General features: G+C 32.7%; 1 long non-coding RNA gene across 1 annotated transcript; it reads left to right on the top strand.

The window, feature by feature from the left end:
* Positions 1 to 5962: 5962 nt before the first annotated feature.
* On the top strand, positions 5963 to 12638 carry LOC139528077 (uncharacterized). Its single transcript, XR_011665520.1, has 3 exons — positions 5963 to 6213; positions 10962 to 11049; positions 11924 to 12638. It is a non-coding gene; the product is annotated as an uncharacterized lncRNA (long non-coding RNA).
* Positions 12639 to 16117: the final 3479 nt, after the last annotated feature.

Below are 16117 nucleotides of genomic sequence, written 5' to 3'. Positions count from 1 at the left end.
TACATGTGGGATCGAGAATGCAGGGGAAGGAAACTTGTCAATTATGTTTATTTCTAAGCCAAAATAAAATGAGCCGCCGTAAGATTAACCTTGGGTAATAACAGTGCATGTAGTAAGGCTCGTCTCGGAGGGGTGTATTTTTTTCTGTCTTCTTTTTATGCCCCACCTACGATAGTAGAGGGGCATTATGTTTTCTGGTCTGTGCCTCCGTTCGTTCGTCCGTTCGTTCGTCCTGTTTCAGGTTAAAGTTTTTGATGAAGTTGAAGTCCAATCAACCTGAAACTTAGTATATATGTTCCTTATGGTATGTTCTTACCCCAATTTCACGGTCCACTGAACATAGAAAATGATAGTGCGAGTGGGGCATCCGTGTACTGGGGACACATTCTTGTTTTAGGTATTAATAACTTACACTTTTTTCCATTATTCTCTTTCTTTCACTATTCTTTATTCCTTTTTTTTCCCTTTGTCCTTTGTTCTCTATTCTGTTAATTCACATCCATACCCTCTTATGTGTATGTGGACTTACTGTAGTTTATTTTTTAGTTCTGGCAGAGATATTAGATACAATATATATATGTCTCTGGTTCTGGTATTATGCGATAAGTCAATTTCTTTTTCATGCAGTGTCATGAAATATAATGGTTTTATGCATATCAGCCAAGATTGTGCGCAACATTTTAATAAACAATTCAACACTATATACACGTTATGTGAATTTTATTAAAATCGATGAAGAACATGAATTTGGCAGCTAGTGCCCCTTAAACAGGTAAAGTTCAATTAACAAATTCTGATCTACTGGCATTCAACACCAAATTACTTACTTGCTGTATATTGATAAATGTGATTGATAAATGTGATTGTATATTGTCAATATACCTCAACATCGAGAATACGTCATGTGAGGTGTTGGTCGCTACGTTTGATACGGGATCAAAGGTTGCGGCTTCGAGACAGAGTAAAACATCCAGATAAAAAGTGTAGAATTTTGTTTTTGAAAATTTGAGTTGTAAATTTTCCTAAAAAGTACTTATTTCCGTTCATCTATTATGGGTATAAACTAAACTGAACAAGAAAAGTATTAGTAAACAGACAGAAAGTCCGACGTTGAATTAATTATTTTACAATTAATTGTTTAAATATATGAGAGAATGTTTAAGGCGAATTTTCTTTAATTACAGATAAATGTATTTTAGGTTCAGGAAATGATTTATTCTTCGGGTACGTCTAAACAACCGCTCAGGACCTCCTGAGTGCACTCAGGACATACAAAGTGCACTCAGGACATACAAAGTGCACTCAGGACCCATTACCGTAATCATATCTGCACACATGATGGATGTTTATATTCGTTATACGCTTCTTATTTTAAAAAGGGGGGTCCTAACCCAGGGCAAAAAAGGGGGGGGGGTTCAACTACATGTCCCCATTCAAATGCATTGATCGGCCAAAAAAAGGGGGGGTCCAACCCCCCGGAACCCCCCTCCCCCCTCTGGTTCCGCGCCTGAATCGAACTTAGATAGATATGTTAATTCTTATAAAATAATGAGGGCACGTGTCACTGATTACACAACTACTGAGCCATGAATTATCCAATCAACAAAATTGATTGGATTATCTTTATTGTTTTTTAGGAATTGTATTGTTTAGTTCAGTTTTACCTTTAACATGAATTTGCATATAGAAAAAATAAAACATATATCTCATTCGATGTGCTTTTTCAGTTTATTTTTCATGATGACGGGTAAATTAATTTGTTGTGTTTTGCAGTTCACGAATAAAGAAAATTATTTTATAGTTGCGGTTTTTTTTTTCTGTAACAAGTTCGATTTTTGTTTTTCAGTGTGATTCTTTTCTCTATCTCTCTCTCTAAATCAAGTTTTTAAACAAACACAATGTTGACTGAATATCAAATTTTATTACATTTGTATATCTTTGATCATCTTTATTCTCAACAAACCATTATACAATATTCAGTTTAACCTTAACGGAAATCTGTGCACGAAGACTTAGTCGTGGTTTGAACGGATTTCGTGTCAATAAACTGTCTTCGAAATAGTCTTTCTTTGTTAATGTTTGTGTCATTTTGGTCTTTTGTGGATAGTTGTCTCATTAGCAATCATACCACATCTTCTTTTTTAAAATTTCTCGCTACTACAATCTAACTTACATATTTGTTAGAAATAATTATACCCAAAATATCATAATTTTCAAAAAACGGAGACGAAAACGGAGACAAGTTCATTTTCAGAATTTATTTTCGCATTGAAATTCGTTTCAGGCTTGTGAAACTGGACAAAACGACTTTAATTAGAGAAAAAAAAACTTAATAAAAACGGATTTCTTAAAATTTTCGTATAACTCAAAAATAAAATTCCTGGACAAGTTCGATAAAAATGAGAAATAACATCTAACTACATGTATATGAGTTTGATTGTTTGAAAAGTACGGCTTTTACCGTTTAGAACGGATTCCATATACAAAACTTTAATTAATATAAATTCTTTTAAAGTATGAACATTTATAATTATTTCCCTTTTCAAACTCGTGCAAAGAATTAATTACTGGTCCAGGACATGATAATAAAATTAAGAATAAAACTTAAAAATTTATGGAACGAAATTCTAATAAAAGACGGAAATCTTAAAACATCGTGATATTCATTGTAGACGTCACAATATTACTTCCCGCATGGTCAACACTGTACTAACAACACAATGTATAAAACAACAATAAAGATAATCCAATTAATTTTGTTGATTGGATAATTCATGGCTCAGTAGTTGTGTAATCAGTGACACGTGCCCTTATTATTTTCTAAGAATTACAAATTCTACCAAATTTAACTCTAAAATAAGAAGCGTATAAAGAATATATGCATCCATCCTGTGTGCGATGACTATAAAGGGTCCTGAGTGCACTTCGTATGTCATGAGTGCAATCAGGAGGTCCTTCAAGCGGTGTTTAGACATACCGTTATTCTTCTGGAAGCTTCAATTTTTTCTTATCAATAACTTTTACGCAAGGAGACATTTTTTTTTGACAGCATGAACCCCAGTTAATGAGCAAACACAAATTAAGAACGAAAATCGTTTACAATTAAATTTTATAGAAGGAAAAAGGGGGGGGGGGGTAATAAACAAATTTTATTTACGCTCACATACTTTTAAACAGATTTGCATATGTAAGCTCTCTATAGTTAATGTTAAATTATTTCAGGAGTTTTGAAAAAAAGAATATTATATACAGTTTAATTTCGACTAAAATAGTGATTCTTTTTATAGATTTGGTACCTCAGTTTCGACTCAACACTCAACATTTCATTTTGAATTGTTAGATGGCAAACTCTTTAGGCGAATATTGTATCTGTTCTTTATTTAATTATGGTGATATTGGCGATAATATTCATTATAACAAGGCCTTGTACAAATCCTTGATTATAGAATGTTTGGTAATATAAAAAGACGAAAGTAGACAAACCCTAATTATGCAGGGTTTCACAAGTTGATCTCCAAGCGGCCCACATTTAACATATAATAAGATCTATATTTTTCAACGTTTTCAAAATGAAATAACCTGAATTGAAAATTTCCCAACTGTGAAAATTTGTTATTTCTAAACGTCTTTAATTATTATTTCGGAAAAAAAAAATATTTAGCATATTCATATATTTTCATAATTTTTTCCGAGGAAACCTTTTTTTTTGCAAAGTTTACTTCTATATGTTTTTAACCATCACCAGCGACTTATTCTCTGCCATCACCAATTAGTCCTAATTATTAAAGATCAATTGCCCAAATTCAAATGATGATTGGTATATCGTATTGAATATGACCATCGGTCATCCGTGACGTATCCCAAATAACGACGCATGCCGATAGATAGATCATAGTTTATTAATTAGCGTCTCGCAATTTAAATTTCATCAAGGGGACTTAATTAAACCAGTTACTATACAAATCTTGAAAAAACGATGTACATGTACTTTTTAATATTTTTAAAACAAATTACGAAAACGTTTAGTGTAAAAATCACCGAATATAAATGTTTCTTTCTTGCAGGTTTTGGCATTTGTAAATAACATTAACGTTTTGGAATTCTAATGCAAAAGACAGTCGATTCAAACTGAAATAACTTCTTTAAAGATGGTTTGATTTTGTCAGAGACACATGTATTATATATGTCTCAATACATGTATTATATGTCTCTGATTTTATCAAAACAAAAATTACAAAATTATAAAATATGTTAGTTATCGAATGTATACCCTGAACTCTTACTATTATATATATATATGTCCTAAGTTACTTAATGTCCTGTGTGCAACCAGGAGATCCTGAACGGTTTTTAAACGTACCATTATTTTATATGCATATATTCAAAGCTGTTCTTAATTATATGCATACTAGCAGAGACATATAATACATGTATTATATGTCTCTGATACTAGGCATCAGTGGCGGATCCAGGGGGAGGGTTTCGGGGGTTGGAACCACCCCTTTTTTTGAACGATCAATGTATTTGAATGGGGACATATGGTTGGAACCACCCCCTCCCCCTTTTGTCCTGGGTTGAGACCCCCTTCTTTTCAAATGGCTGGCTCCGCCGCAGAGGTATATTTATATATATATGTGTGTACCAGCCCCCCTCCTAAATCTTGGGAAACAAATGGTAGATTATATAGGGAATCACGGAAGCATGACTGGACGTGACCCCTCTAAGGCAGTCAATGAGTCCCCACTTATGAAAATTTCTGGATCAACCATTGTTTAGTTCTAGTTATCTTAGGTCCTAGTGTGAAATAATGCCAATAGGTCTTTTAAAACACATCTTTATTCATACATGTATATATACGTTTTCTCACGGATTTGTTCATGCAATATTGGAATTATGTTTACTCAATGCGCAATTACTGAAGTTTATATTTGCTACTTTTCTTCTTAATTTCATATAATTTTTTTTTTGTTTTTTTTTTCTTCGAAAAATTAGTGGTGTTGAAATAGGGAATGGACACAGATACCTTATCACATTTAACCAAAGAAATGTTGTATAATGTCATCAATCTGTATTACACGTAGACAGGATGTTCTCTGGAAAACTATACGTTATACACACCCGAGAATACACGCACTGTCGTAATGGAAAATTACTGTATGTTATAGTAGTTACCTGTAATCAGCTTTGCAACACCATGTCATGACAGTTCAAAAAGATTTTCTTCAAATCAAATTGGAATATTCATTTTTTCTGTAAAAATTAAAACTTTAAAAAGTAGACTTTGACAAAATTATGAAATAGAAAGAAATCGTATTTTAACAAAGATTTAGATATAATTTTACAACGATCCTTAAAAAATAACCAAACAAACGTTGAATCAAACGATATGAACCTACGCAGTTTTATATTAAAATACTGACACACACCAGTTTGCCATCTCAGTATGCAAGGCAAGGGTGCTTGGTGAGGTGCTGGAACTTGATGTACATGTATCATTAAGTTAATACAGTTCTGGAAGTATTGACTGCCTTTTTACAGAGACTTTCTATTCTTACTGTTATCAGTTAGTATAGACGGTTCCTGGCTTAGAATGATTCTCTGCTCAGCAAATGGTGCGTAATTAGCATTTGAATCAAATTTCTTGTAGAAGTAAAAAACACAAATTAATGTATTTGACAACTTTATTCAGGAGCACAGTCTATATTATCCGGCGTAAATAACTTCGAGATTTATGTGGAAGTTTACTCTGCTGCTCGATCTATGCTAATCGATGTTCCAGTATATTTCATATTTATATTTATTCGTGAGGCCTCGTCATCGTTTATATTCACTAAAAGCACAGTCGCCTAAATATTTTATATGGCGAAAAAATTGCGAAAATTGGGGGAAATGATATATTTTTAGTAGCATTATTATTTTAGAATCTTAAGAGGTTGCTTGCAAATTTTACTCTAAAATGAGAAGTGTATGACGATCTATAACGAATATATACATCCATCATGTGTGCAGATACGACGGCGACTATATAGGGTCTGCCATGCATGAGTGCACTTTGTATGCCCTGCATGTGTGCACCCAGGAGGTCCTCCTGAGCGGTGTTTAGACGTACCGGGAAAATCTTATCTGATTCAGGATCAATTCATCGGTTACACTCCCCTGTCACCAGTGATTCTTTTTTGCTGACATTCTGAAAAAGTATTGTGTAGTCCCTGTGTAAGTGTTGACTCTCAACTTGCACATGCGATTTTTTAACAAAAACAGAAAGTCACAGGACATTCCGACAAAAAGTCACAGGACAAAAAGTCAAACACATGTCAAACTCAGGCATAAAGTAACAAAGTTTTAATAGGACAAAAAGTCACAAACAATTTGTTGACAATTGATTGAATATAAATGAAAAAAGATTTTGAAATATCTTCTTTTTATTTCATATATTCATTTTTAATTTTAGGAAATTGTTCATAATATAAAAAAGAAGATGTGGTATGATTGCCAATGAGACAACTGTCCACAAGAGACCAAAATGACACAGACATCAACAACTATAGTCGCCGTCAGCTGAAATTCGTAGCGGTTATCGGAAAAAATAATCAAAACTATCAATCGCGTTCACTCGAGATATAGTTTTTCACATTCCATTCATAAATCGCAAAAAGAAAAACCACTACTGACCTACCTTTTAAGTGATCACACTGTAATAATCCTGACCTTCACATTTTCAAGAATATTTTCCATTGTAATTCCGCCATCTTCGTTTCTATGAGGATCATTTGTTTACATATGACATTCGTCACTGTACGCAGTTTCCTGAAATGTTCCTTTCATTGATGTGATAAGGTTTCCCGCGCTTTATGCAAATTTTATGAAATTGAACTCCACGGAAACACTTCCGGTAAAAACAATGGCTGATTCCACCATTCAAAATCGTCTATAAAAAGTGAAGGTCAGGATTATTACAGTGCGATCACTTAAAAGGTAGGTCAGTAGCGGTTTTTCTTTTTGCGATTTATGAATGGAATGTGAAAAACTATATCTCGAGTGAACGCGATTGATAGTTTAGATTATTTTTACCGATAACCGCTACGAATTTCAGCTGACGGCGACTATAGAGGTCTTTACGGCCTTCAACCATAAGCCAATATAAAGAAGGTATGGTATGATTGCCAATGAGACAACTGTCCACAAGAGACCAAAATGACACAGACATTAACAACCATAGGTCACCAAACAGCCTTCAACAATGAGCAAAGCCAGAGGTAAAGCCCATACCGCATAGTCAGCTGTAAAAGGCAATCATACTATATCTTTTTTTTTATATTTACATGATAAAAAATGCGTGCAAATGTAATCAAAAGCTGCACACAAACGTAATGATTTTTGTGCACAAACCTAATGCACTGATTTATTTGTTTTTAATAAATTTTAATTTAAAGTTGCTACATCATGTTCATGTATAAAACTTCAAGAAAAATACAAAAGAGTGTTTTCTTGTTCAAAGAAAAATAATTTCAAAACTAAATTGTGACTTTTTGTACTGTGACAGTGTGTGACTTTTTGACTGTGACTTTCTGTCCTGCATTCAGATTGAATAGGGGAGTTTGGTTGACCCCGCCTCCCTCTATCTGAGACTACTATCTCAGTGATGAGCTTTATGTTTCATGTACAAATGTATTGTGCTTGTCATATATATATGTATGTCGGATAAAAGCTCTACAGACCTTTAATATGTTGTATTGTTATATGTATAACCGACAATAAATAAATAGCCCCTAACAAGTAAGAATTAGGTTACTTCTTTTTGTTTTGACATCTTGCATGGGTTTTTATAGCCCCATATTAAAATTATGCCCCCACTTTAAAAAAGGGGGGGTATACTGTTTTACCCCTGTCTGTCCATCCATCATTGCGTCAGTCAGTCCGTCCGATGAATATTTTTCGTCCCATTTTCCTTAGGAACTACAATAGAAGGATTTCTGAAATTTGGTTTCAGGGTTAAATAAGTCAGCTATACCGTGTGATGCATTTTCAGATTCATCACTCGACAACTTCCTGTTTTCCCAACACTTGTATGATTTTACACATGATAGCCAAGTTGAAAGTTGAAAACTAACAACCTAATTTATGTACAAAAAAATTGAAAAACAGATATGTTACACATAAACAAACGACAATCACTGAATTATCGGATCCTGACTTGGAACAGGCACAACCATAACAAATTGGCAGGGTATAAGGAACTTTGAAAATATTTAGTTTTTGTGGTTTGGTCAATTTTCCGGATACTGTAAGCAATAAGGCCCCTTTATTTAGTGAATGAAATAATTGTAAGATGCACTTAGCTGTCTGTCATATTTTATATGAACTTGACCTCATTTTCATGCATGGTTCATTGGTCAATGAAACACTGCATTGTTTTGTCAGTTTATCATATGTTTAAAGTTACAGGTAGATTATATTTGGTAGATATGAAACAATTGTAAGGTGTGCATGTCTGAATGGCAGATTCATATATAAACCATGACCGCATTTTATTGTTCTTTGGTCAATGATAAGTTTTCTTGGTTTTGTCATTTTATCAGGCCACATTTAAAAGAATGTCTGTTTCCCCTCCCCGGGTCTACCCTTTGTAAACAGACCAGGAAGGCAGGTTTTTTTTTAGCTCACCTGACCTGAAAGGTCAAGTGAGCTTTTCTCATCACTTGGCGTTCGTCGTCTGTCGTCCTGCGTCCGTCGTCTGTAAACTTTTACAAAAATCTTCTCCTCTGAAACTACTTGGCCAAATTCTACCAAACTTGGCCACAATCATCCTTGGGGTATCTAGTTTAAAAAATGTGTGGCGTGACCTGTCAAACCAACCAAGATGGCCACCATGGCTAAAAATAGAACATAGGGGTAAAATGCAGTTTTTGGCTTATAACTCAAAAACCAAAGCATTTAGAGCAAATCTGACATGGAATAAAATTGTTGATCAGGTCAAGATCTATCTGCCCTGAAATTTTCAGACGAATCGGACAACCTGTTGATGGGTTACTGCCTGTGAAATGGTTATTTTAAGGAAATTTTGCAGTTTTTGGTTATTATCTTGAATACTATTATAGATAGAGATAAACTGTAAAAGCAATAATGTTCAGCAAAGTCAGACCTACAAATAAGTCAACATGATCAAAATTGTCAGTCGACCCCTTAAGGAGTTATTGCCCTTTATAGTAAATTTTTAACAACTTTTCATAATTTTTCGTAACTTTTTTAAAAATCTTCTTCTCTGAAACTACTTTGCCAAATTTAACCAAACTTGGCCACAATTATCATTGTGGTTTGTAGTTTAAAAAATGTGTCCGATGACTCAGCCTACCAAACAAAATGGCCGACATGGCTAAAATTAGAACATAGTGGTAAAATGCAGGTTTCGCTTTATATCTTTGAAACTAAGACATTTAGGGCAAATGTTTCAAGATTTAAATGTCCATCAGAATAAGATATATCCCCTCACAAATTTTCAGTTGAATTGGACAACCTGTTGTTGGGTTGCTGCCCTAAAATTGGTGATTTTAAGGTAATTTTGCAGTTTTTGGTTATTATCTTGAATACTATTATAGATAGAGATAAACTGTAAAAGCAATAATGTTCAGCAAAGTCAGACCTACAAATAAGTCAACATGATCAAAATTGTCAGTCGACCCCTTAAGGAGTTATTGCCCTTTATAGTCAATTTTTAACAACTTTTCATAATTTTTCGTAACTTTTTTAAAAATCTTCTTCTCTGAAACTACTTTGCCAAATTTAACCAAACTTGGCCACAATTATCATTGTGGTTTGTAGTTTAAAAAATGTGTCCGATGACTCAGCCTACCAAACAAAATGGCCGACATGGCTAAAATTAGAACATAGTGGTAAAATGCAGGTTTCGCTTTATATCTTTGAAACTAAGACATTTAGGGCAAATCTTTCAAGATTTAAATGTCCATCAGAATAAGATATATCCCCTCACAAATTTTCAGTTGAATTGGACAACCTGTTGTTGGGTTGCTGCCCTAAAATTGGTGATTTTAAGGTAATTTTGCAGTTTTTGGTTATTATCTTGAATACTATTATAGATAGAGATAAACTGTAGACAGCAATAATGTTCAGCAAAGTAAGACCTACAAATAAGTCAGCATGATCAAAATTGTTAGAGGACCCCTTAAGGAGTTATTGCCCTTTATAGTCAATATTGAACAACTTTTCGTCATTTTTGTAACTTGTATAAAAATCATTTCTAAAACTACTTGGCCAAATTTAACCAAACTTGGCCACAATCATAATACTAGGGTATCTATTTAAAAAAAAGTGTCTAATGACCCCGCCTACCAACGAAGATGGCCGACATCAGTAAACACATTAACAGGTGAGCGACACAGGCTCTTGAGAGCCTCTAGTTTTTTTTAACTGGATGTGATTGTCATAGCATGGTCACATGAATGGTTTGACTTGTCCAGTCCAGGCCACTTATCAGTTGTTTGTGCTCAATTTGAGTGTATTTATTTAGATTATCAATCCTTCTGCTTTCAAGCACTTTCCAAAAATGGAAACAAATTATTTTCAGGAAAAAAATAATTTCGATTTTTTTGTGGAAAATAATTTTTTGACCCGGGCGCTTATTTTTGACCCGTGTGGGGGGAGGGGAAACAAACATATTTTTAATTTTGGCCTTAGATTTTTTAAGCATAGGTCTACTTGTTGTATGGAATGACTACAAGGTATCATATAAAAAAAGATGTCTGCCTGCCAAGGTTAATTTTACTGTGACCTCCATGACCTCATATTCATAGAATAATGATAATATTCATGATATTGAACAGCAAGAATGATGAGTAAGTTGATGTTATATACAAATAAGACAAAATTTTCAGTTGCCTACTAATTATGTAATACATGTAGTAGTTATTTTTGTCATTAAATGATGTTTACCCTTTTATGTGTAGGGCAAGAACATGAAAGATAAAGGGGAAACTATAAACAGAAGAAATTATCAACAAAATAAGATTTACAGAGGTCAACAAAGCCTACATGGTAAGTCCACTGTTATAAAAAAATTTGTCCTTGAATAATAATTAAATATTTATTAAAATAAGATGTGGTATGATGAAAGAGAAAACTATCCATCAGAGTTCAATTTAGTGGATGTAAGCATTGTAATTACTTATTAGAGGCCATTGATGACCTGTAAGTAATGAGAAAACCCATACCCTATACATGTTATAGTAATCTATAAAAGTCAACACTAACCAAATTTGAAACAGAGCATCAATTCAAACGTCAAATATACCAGACTAATTTATAAAAACAAAAAATTATGAAAAATAAAAATGACGGGTATGAACCAACATCAACCACTGAACTATGTACAAGCTCCTGATATTAGACAGGTATAATATGGCTGGGTTGATATAAAAATAAGAAACACTTAGCAGTCTGATTTCCAATGAGACATTTCTCCAATAGAGATCAAATGACATTTAAGGAGGCTCTAGGGTATAACAATTTCAGAAAAATGTTTTAATATTTTTTTTTCATAACTCAATTTATTTATATCTTTATCATATGGTACACCAAATCATTCAAAACAATCAATTCGGTTTGGCCCCAGATGACTTTTAAAATGCATATATCATTGAAAAAGCTCCAAATTATCTCCCTTTGGTGCAAAAAAGCCATTTTTTGGCATTAAAAATGTAATATCTTATTTAACTCATCGGTGGCCTATATTTTTTATTATAATTTTAAATAAGCTGTACTTTAACTAAACTATTATAAAATTTAAGCGATTTCTGTAATTTAGTACTTGAATATTTAAATGAAAGTTTATCATATTAATCATAAACATGATAAAATAGCCATTTTATTGATCTCTTCACTGATAATTTTTGAGTTTGTGTATTTGTAGGTCAGAAATCTGGATTTTCATGGTCATCATTCACAGATCAATACTGAACGGAAAACTTAAAGCTGATATTTTTCTCCATAGTGCGACTTTTTTATTATTTGAAATGGAACATGTTTTTTCCTACATTTATTTGAAAGAGGAAATTTCAACATGATGACTATAAACAAAAAGGAGTCATATCATCACGATCATTGATGCACAAGAACTTGATCATATAAATACAACAATGTAATTATCAATTGAAAGATGGAACGAATGAACAAGATATTAGAATGTTGTTGTCCAAATATACTTGCTTTGTCTTCTCATTTGAATCTCTCCATTCAATAAAGATGTACAGAAGAAGATCTTTGAAGAACAGATTGAAAAAATGTTTTGTCTAAGAATTGCAGGAATATTCTAGTGAATGAAATTATTTATGGACTTCACTCTTATATAGTGGACTGAATAATTGTACATAGCAAGCTGTGAATAAAGAAAGCAAAAACTTTAACAAAAAGTGTTTATATTATAAATTTGCAATTATAAGCATACTATTATGTACACCACAAAGTTATATATAATTCAAATTGTTTGCCTATACAAGTATTGCAATGAACCTATAACAAAGAAAATCTTACCTCATGAAAAGAGTGAACTATTCAGTCAGAATATGAAATATTTTTTCAGTTCTATTTTTCATAATAGAATAAACAAGACAAAGATTTCAAAACAATATTTTTTCATTTATTTAGAAATTTCATCATTTTGTTTCAGTGAAAGGACTTTATTCTTTGACTGTAAAATATTATTATTATACATTCCAAAATAAGAATAATATTTATTGTCATATAAACAAATAAAAAACATGTTTATGACAAAATTAAAAAAAAATTATATATATGTATATATAAAAAATATAAAAAAAACTTGTATACATTTAAAACATTTTACTACCAAACAGCATTCATTGTAACATACACATAACTTTATATTTATATATATATATTTATAATTTTAATCCCATAGGATTTTATTTTGTCCCATGGGATATTAAAAATCCCATGGGATAATTATAGTCCCATGGGATTTTTTTTGTCCCATGGGACAACAAATATCCCATGGGACTACAATAATCCCATGGGACCAAAAAAAATCCCATGGGATTTAACCAAAATCCCATGGGATAATGGTAAATCCCATGGGATTTTGCCCTGTCCCATGGGATATTGAAAATCCCATGTTTTTATAATTCAAATTGCAAAATAAATATGAAAGTAACAGTGTAAAACCAATGAAATTATTGAATCCCATGTAATTCTGCACATTTTGGTTATATACATGATATTGTAGCTCTTGTTTGAGGCGGCGGCGGATTTGCAAATGAGTGTTTTGCAAATTAAAAGTGTCCAGTGTTTTAAACATTGCTTAAACATTCTATACGTTCGCAATTTACTTCTTTCATTGTACATTAAGTCAGAGTACCACTTCTCTTTATATCTACAAAAATTTTCCTTTTCAATTTGTTTAATTGTATTTTTATCAATAGAAAAATCAGTATTACATAAAAACTCCATATCCATTTCTTTAAATTTCACATTGACTCTATAATTCCAATTTCTAAATTTACTATTACAGCATTTATTGCCCCATAATTTTATTTAGATATTATATTATCTACAATAAAGTATAGCTTGCATTAATTATGTCTTAAATAAAGTATTATTATATAACGGTTACCTATGTAACGGAGTTGAGAAAAAGTGTATAAGCCTTAGGGATATAATTACTCACGCCGGAAGTATTATGCGTATGAGTATTTTGTGAGTTCATATTTTACTATGTCAAATAATGTGTCAACACATTATACATGTAAATAATTCAGGAATATCTTGCTGTTATATGTATGGAAACATGAGAGCAGTGTTGCTATTTAAAAACCAATCATTTCCTGGTATCTGTAAGAGCTTTAGTCAGATATTGAAAGATGCATTTTAATATTTCATCATATTGATGATTAGCGGTGGTAAATATTGTATCTGGGATACATATGCTCGTCGCCAGGTTTAATTTTTACATATCTTTATTGTAACTCTTATTGTACATGTTGTTGTTTACTCGCTGGATTAAAATAGTTAAAACGCAATGGAAAATTATAACAAACAAAAAAATATTATATAATGACTCTTAGCAAAGTGTACAATAATTTTGAATATTTATGAATTTCGAATCAATTAAACCGGATATCAAAATTGGAAACGGTGACAGAATTATTTTATTTACATATTTAAAGTAGATATAGATTTACAAGATGTGCATGGTATGAGTGCCAATGAGACAATTCTCCATCCAAGTCACAATTTATAAAAGTAAGCCATTATAGGTCAAAGTATGGTCTTCAACACGGAGCCATGGCTGGCACCGAACAGCAAGCTATAAAAGGGCCCCACAAATTACTAGTCTAAAACCATTCAAACGGGAAACCAACGGTCTAATCTATATAAAAACAAGAATGTGCTCATAGTATACGGAAGCCCCATCTTCACTATCATTTTCTATGTTCAATGGACCGTGAAAATGGGGGAAAATCTCTGATTTTGGCAATAAAATTAGAAAGATCATATAATAAGGAACATGTGTACCAAGTTTCAAGTTGATTGGACTTCAACTTCATCAAAAACTACCTCGACCAAAACCTTTAACCTGAAGTGGGACGAACGGACGGACGGACCGACCTACAGACCAGAAAACATAATGCCCATAAATGGGGCATAAAAACAAGTAACGAGCAACACGTATGAACCACATCAGCACACTACAGCTACTGAACATCAGATTTCTGTCTTAGGACAAGCGCAAAATTTGCAGCGTGTTTAAACGTTTTAATGCTATTTTAACATTGAAGTTCACCCTTATCTAAAAGTGTAACATCACAACACAGAAAGACAAATGCCATGTATATAACATCCAACAACTTCCCTTGCAACTGAATATAGAATCTAATGAAAAGCACACAAAAAACATGACATTAAATGCATATGCTCCGTGTTGAAGGCTGTACATTGGCCTATAATGGTTTTCTTTTATAAATTGTTATTTGGATGGAGAGTTGTCTTATTGGAACTTACACCACATCTTCCTATATCTATATGAATTAAAGGATATAATAGATACACGTCAATGCTGGAATGATAGATGGATGGCCGTTTAACGTCCAGTGGTAAATTAAATGGATATTTAGGATGAGAACACGATAAAATATTTCAAAATATTAACGCTGATGTGTACTAGGCAGACATCTGGGCCAGATTTTTAACGTGCTATAGTTCACAGAAAGACAGGTGACCCTACCGAGGCACATTATTCTGACTACGAGACAACCAGATGAATATTTGCTCTTTACTTCTAAACGTTGTATGTTTAGTGGAAAGCAGCAAGTACCAATTTTCCAGTCCCTGGTTTGATTCGGCCGTGGTTCGAACCAACGACTTCTTGAACTGGAGGCAAGCACAAGACTACCGAGGTGACATACCGAGGTAAAATGTACGTCAATGAGACAGCAACCTCACGACACAAACAATCACAACTCATCTGAAGACAACAGACAGGTGTCTCTATTATTTGTCAAGTTCTTGATCCTCCCAAATCTCAAAAACTATAAATGTGTTAAAAGAGAAACTAACAAATAACAATGAAAATATTTCAAAATGGTACAATGTTATTATTAAGATATTCAAGAGAATATTATTAAAGGTATAGATGTATCAAACATTCCACCGTCCATGCCTTTGGTAATTATAATACCGAAGGTACGTGTCATTTGGCTCGCATTATCGCCAGCAATATGATTATAAAAGTGGCATAATGGGCAACAAAAACACGACACCGATCGTTAAACATCCAATCAAATTCTCGTATTTCTTCTTTATTGATAAGGTGTCGTGACGGAAGTTAGCAATAATTGCACAAAAACAATTAATTAACCGGGAACAAAGGTGTTATTATGTTTATTTTGGTGATATAATTATAGACTGTTTATTAAATCATATTAGTTAATTTGTGTCATTTCAGGTAATTTGGAAGCAATTACATGTGATCAATGATAAATTGAAAATAGTTTCTAGATTTTCTAAAAAGATAGAAAATACATCTATTACATCTCGGCCTCTCATTTGACCGTTTCACGCATACACGCAAAAATCAGAACAATTGTTG

The sequence above is a fragment of the Mytilus edulis genome, chromosome 6 (assembly GCF_963676685.1).
Source record: "Mytilus edulis chromosome 6, xbMytEdul2.2, whole genome shotgun sequence".
Taxonomy (NCBI): Eukaryota; Metazoa; Mollusca; class Bivalvia; order Mytilida; family Mytilidae; genus Mytilus; species Mytilus edulis.
Note: the sequence above shows the minus strand (reverse complement) of the source record. Positions and strands in the feature narration are given on the sequence as shown.